Source organism: Monodelphis domestica, chromosome 3, assembly GCF_027887165.1.
Source record: "Monodelphis domestica isolate mMonDom1 chromosome 3, mMonDom1.pri, whole genome shotgun sequence".
NCBI lineage: Eukaryota > Metazoa > Chordata > Mammalia > Didelphimorphia > Didelphidae > Monodelphis > Monodelphis domestica.
In genome coordinates this window covers 156,709,613-156,715,793 of record NC_077229.1, presented here as the reverse complement: position 1 = coordinate 156,715,793, position 6,181 = coordinate 156,709,613, and the positions used below count along the sequence as shown (strand labels likewise).

The following is a 6,181-nucleotide window of genomic DNA, read 5'->3' as shown; positions in this document are numbered from 1 at the left end:
TTTTACTCATGTAAGGCAAATTATTTAGGCGACATTGATCCTGAGTACAGAGTCTAGCTCTGACATCTCCTAGCTTCATCAAGAGTATAAACACGTAATGTCACCACAGAGGGAGGATCTATAGTATAGTGGTAGTCTCTCGGTGATCGAGAATGACTATTGTCTTTGTGCAGTTTCATCTACAGTGTACCCTTATGTGGCTTTGGAGTCCAAAGGCTGAGGCACAAATTTTGTGGCACATGGGGCATGGGACTCCAGTATGTGGGACCTTAGTGCTGAAGTTTATCTGTCTGTATCTGAGACCTTGGACAGGTCCCAAAGTTTATCTGTTACCCATTCCATCTGGGACCTTGGCATTTTTTATAGTTCTTCCAAGGCTGGACAATTTCCTGCTCTGGCCTCCCTCACATGCTAGAATGACACTAAGGAAATTGTTTCCCCATAATTATTCAAAGGTGAATATGATAGATTAAGTTTCCTTGGCTAAATGTAAAACTCTAGGAGTACACTCATAGAACAAACTGTGGGAATAGAAACACAGAAAAAAACCAACTGCTTGATCACAATTTTAGATGGGAATATGATTGGGGATTCAGACTGTAAATGATCACTGTAGTGCAAATACTAATAATGTGGAAATAGGTTTTCATCAATAACACATGTAAAACCTAGTGGAATTGCTCATTGGCTACAGGAGTGGGGTGAGAGGAGGGGAGGGAAAGAACATGACTCATGTAACTATTGGAAAATATTCTAAATTAATTAAGTGAATAAATAAACTTAAAAATAAAAACCTCTTGGAGTGGGTCTGGCAATACTAGCCATCATCCCAGGCAAAGATTTGGTGCTCATCTGTTGCCTTCAGGATGATGCCCTTTTTAGACAATCCCCTCTAAAAGCACTGGAAGATGTACTAGCCTATCCTTGGAGTTTACCTCCATGCAGAATATAGAGGCCAAGCCCTATTCTAGTAAACTTTATTTTTTGCTTGAATGAATATATATTAGAAACCTCTAGAAGTAAAAGTATATAAGACCTGAGATATGTTTTAAGGCTTTCATTTCATTTGTTCACAGAATACTGGCCAACCTCTAATAGGATAAAATAAGCCTGAGGTAAAAAAAAAGCAATTAGAAAGAAAAAGAAAAGAAGTCTTCCAACTGAAGCTTCCAAAATTCACTGTTGGAAGGTATATTTAGTATGGGTGCTTATTTTTACGTGTACTTTTCTTGATTTAAAATAAATTCCTTAGGAAACTTCTCATATAAATTGATTACTTTGAGTGCTTAAACCTACTTGTGATCATAGACAATGGATAGAAGGACCAAGAGAAGCAGGTGGCATGGCCTGATAGACAGACCTGTGGCCCTGAAGACCTCCATGCAGCATCTGGGCCACTGATTCAGTTCCTTAATTTCTTAGAGTAATTATTTTACCTGAAAAATGGGGCATGTTTCTATTCCACATGAGGTCCTAATTTGTAGTCAGGTCCCTTGTCTCAGTGCTTATTAATTCTAAGATTCTAATCCATTAGTAAGATTTTGGATGACTTGGAGTTTCCTTTTTCCTAGTTTGTTTTTATGAATATCAACCCTTCTTATATGTAGCTGTGGAGTGAGGCTTACAATCCATATGAACCAGTCTGGGAAACACTCTGCTTCCCATCAGCATCTCCTTTAGAGTTGTCTGGGTACACAAGTGGCATGCACCATCAAGAAGAAATCTGTTTTACAATCTGATATTATCTTATATCCTGAGATCCATTTTTCAGCAGGTGAAATACAGACATAACTCTAATGGCTAGATAACTAGAACACACATGGCCACCTGCAGTGACCAGTGGAAAAGTCCAAGGATTTATTCCAGAAATAAGATTCCATCTAATCCCAGGGCTCCTGAGCTACATCAATCTTATGAAAATGGACTTTAAAATCTCTACAGGGAGGCCTGCCAACATTTTCAACTTTTTATCCTGGATAATCCTTCTGTTGAGCTCTCTTGTATCAGGCTGTTTATGTTCAAATGCCCCCATGAGTGACTTGTTTTCATTCAGTTCACTAAATTAATTCTTAATCCTAAAGTATGGGCTTAATTAATATTCATTATGCATAAACAAAACTACTTACATATAACGCTAACTCTGAACATCAATTGTACATACAAAAGTTTTCAAAGTAAAATCATAAAAATAAAAAAAAAAGAAGTCATCATCAACAATTGACCTCAACTCATACTTTGCAAAATGATTATGAAGAAACCCAGGCCCACAATAAAAACTGTGCAGCATCACTTCTGTGGGAGTTACAGCACAGTCTCTCACTCACTGTATGTTTAATAGTTCTGGAAGGTTGATAAGGGACACATCATGGATCTTTACGCTCTTGTATTTTTCTCCTATAGACTGTTGCACATGATGTCCTGCTCTGAGGTAGGGCTTGTAGAGATTAATTACACATGGTTTAAGATTTTTCCAGAATATAGCCCATTTTCTGGATTAATTACTTTGGCCAATCTTTCTTAGTGATGATGTAGAATGATACATGGAAGGCTGCTACTGTGGTAAAGGATGTTAAATATTTCATGCATGGATCAGTATCAATTAAACTTAACTCTCCCATATACATTGCTAAACTCTTCACCTTCGAATTAGATTGCTGCTAATGCAGGAAGTAGGGAGTGAGAAACTGGTAGCTGGTTGGTGCAATGAGGTCAGAAGCCATTTCTTTCAGCATCAGGTGTTCCATTCTTAAGACCAGTTGTGCGTGTGTGTGTGTGTGTGTGTGTGTGTGTGTGTGTGTGTGTGTGTACATCTGTGATGCACCCAAACCTGGCCATTTCCAGAGAGTAGATTTCATTAAACTTTGAGGCCAGCATCATCATAGCAGTCTGGAACAATAGAATCTTCCCCAATGTGAATTTTAAAAACTACTCCACCCTAATTAGACATACTTTAGGGAAATATAAAGTTGTAAACTCCTGATTGAACAATGAAGGTACTAATTCATACCTTATAGTGAAGCTAGAACCTAAAGCTAAGTCTATTTTTAGATCTAATACAAAAGGGTGTTAAGTACATAAAAAGGTTAAATTAATCACAAAAAGGTCAAGTAACTCACAAAAGGCAAGCTTAACAAAGAAGTGTGAAGTACTAGAAGATATAATCTAACCAGAGAAGGTGAGAAATAAAGAGTGGTGAGAACTAAAGAATGGGCAGTCCTGGAAAAAGCATCTACTGTGATTGGTAGATGTAAAAATTTAGGAGAGGTGACATAAGAGAAAATTCTCTTTAAAAGGAGGCTAAAAGTCAGTTCAGGAGTTCAGAACTCAGTTCAGGAGACTGAGTTCAGTGGAGGATTGGAGCTTCCTTGGAGATGGTCTCGAGGTGAGTGATAAGACTGACTCCCTTTCCTTTAGACTCAGGAAGGCCACTTTGGCGTAGGCCTTTAACTACTTCCTGGCTCAGCCTGAGTCAGAGCAGTTTAAATTAATTCTCTTTTCTCTGTCTCTCTGTCTCTCTGTCTCTCTGTCTCTCTGTCTCTCTCTCTCTCTCTCTCTCTCTCTCTCTCTCTCTCTCTCTCTCTCTCTCTCCCTTAATTCCTTCTCTCTATAGTAATTAAAATCTTCATAATTCCCAGCTGACTTGGGTATTTTATTATTTGGGAATCATCCCTGACAACCAATTATTTAGATTTACATCAAAAGGCCAAAATGATCTTTACACCAACAACAGTCTATGTGATTCACAACAAATGGAGAATATGATTCTGGAGCTAGTGTTTCTATTTCATCAGCCAGTCCACCAAGATAGTCCTCATGGTTTTAACGTTGTCTGGTTGCTTGTTGATATAACCCACTTTGGGCTCACACTTAACCACTATTTCCCTAAGGTATAAAGAGATGCCTTCATGGTAATGTGAAGATTGGATTTGGCTCTCCTCTGATTGTAACAATGAAGGTACTTAGCTCTTCCTTGATTGTGAAGATTGAATTATAATCTCCTATTTGTTGATTTAATCCCCAGAAATGTAAGCACAGTACTTGAAGTTGAGTGGGAAGATCTACCTATGTTAGATTTGATTACCCAGGGTGTAAATATCCCACTTATCTGTGACACATGTGTGCTATAGTGGGTAATTAATTAGAATCATCTAACTGCCTTCTGGACAGTCCTAGAGCAGAGTGTCAGTTGTGATTGGTAGGCATGGAATTAGGGGAAGTGACACAAGAAAAAAGGTCTAAAAAAGAGACAAGAGCCTGAGGGAGGTGGGTCTTCTGGTGGTTGGTTGTTGAGGTTGGTCTTCTGGTTGGTTGTTGGTTGTTGGTCTTCTAGGCATTGGTGGTGATTGTTCTTCTGGGAGTTTGAAAGAGACACACTTGGAGTGGAGCCTACTGGAGTGGAGGCTGCTAAAAGAATCTGCTCATTGAACTAACCATGTGATGAGTGTAAAGGCTGACTTCCTTCCTTGTCCTTCCTGGAGGTCTGAGCCTCTGGGAAAGGCCCATCATCTTGAGACTCCTTTCCTCTGGATGGTTCATAGAAATTCCTACCTGGAAATCAGAGGAAGCTGGAGCTCACTCTCTGTGTGTGTGTGTATATGTGTGTGTGTCTCTCCTTTCCTTTTCTTTCTCTCTTCCTTCATATCTTCCTTCTATTATAAAATAAACTACCATGAATTCCATTTTACTTTAATAATTCATTTTTGGGATTTAGAAATTAAATCCCTGGTGACCAATTAAACATTCTGTCCAACCACAAATTTAACAGTAGCTAAGGACTTTATTGATATTTGATGGATTTTCTCCTGAGTGTAGTATCACCCACATGTCTATAATAAGGGAAGTATTCAAATTATTATCCTATGAATAATCAAGGGGCAGCAAAAGTTTCCCTATCTTTGGTAGAGAAACAGCTAAATTACAACCCAACACATGATCCTTAGAATCCTTCATTTTAAGGACAGGGCATTTCTTCTCATTCTCCTGATCTGATTCATCTAGATGAATTGGGAAAACAGTCTGTTTTTTGGTAGTATTACCGGTTTGAACAATTCCCTGCTCATCATTAAGGAGCACAGATCTAAAAAAAGGAAAACCCTCCTGATTTTGGACTTCTGTGGTGTCAAGTCCATGACTAGGCCTTGTCCAAGGACTGAACTTGAGGAAAGCCCTTTGGTCCTCAGCATACCCAGAATAGGGCACATCCTAGTGAGTGTAGTGCTGCCCCACCATGCTTGTGCAGCTGGATGTTGTCCTGTTCCTTGTTGGGGCTGGCTACTGGGATTGCCATTCATACCTGCAGCCTGGTGCTGTAGCATGATGAAGATTCTTGGGCGCTGGAATTGCCCAGAGGAACCAGCATGAATTTCCTAAGCTATGAGCTTTCCTCCATATATACTCTCTTTCCCCATTGTTCTCCACTACTCTACCCATGCAACCCATGCAGCTTTTATCAAATTTACTGGCAAATAGTTGGGTAAAATAATGCAATAATGTCTTTAATTTCCTCTTCATTGGTGTTGAATTCACCCTTTTCATTTTTTATATTTTTAATTTGATTTTCTTTTTTCCTTTTATAAATCAGACAATAGTTTGTCTATTTTAGTCTCCCCCCCCCCAAAAAAAAGAACACAGCTTTTAGCTTTACTTATTAGTTCAATACTTTTATTACATTCAGGTTTATTCTTCTCACCTTTGATTTGGAAGGTTTCCAATTTGAGGTTCAATTTAATTTTTTTTAATTTGTTCTTTTCTAATATTTTATTTGCCTACCCCAAACCTTTATCTATTTTTTTCTCTAAGTTACTGTTGTAGGCATTTAGAAACATACATTTTATCCTAAGTACTGCTTTGGGTGTATCCTATAAATTTTGGTATGTTGTCTCATTGTTGTCATTCTCCTTAGTGAAATTACTGATTGTTTTCATGATTTGTTTTTCAACCCAATTATTCTTTAGAATTAGATTTTTTCCAATATCCAATTAATTTTTATCTTTCTAATATCATTTATTAAATCTAATTTAAATTGTATTATTATCTAAAATATATGCTGAATATTTCTACTTTTTACATTTATTTGTGAGGTATTTATACCCTAATACATGGTTAAATTTTGTGTAGTTGTCATATACTTTTGAGGAAAAAGAAAGTATATTCTTTTTTATATTTGTTCAATTTTCTTCAG

At 37.6% G+C, this 6,181-nt stretch overlaps 1 pseudogene; it reads right to left on the bottom strand.

The window, feature by feature from the left end:
* Window positions 1-2,320: 2,320 nt before the first annotated feature.
* Window positions 2,321-5,287, bottom strand: LOC100031463 (cyclin-A2-like; annotated as a pseudogene).
* Between the last annotated feature and the right edge of the window lie 894 nt (window positions 5,288-6,181).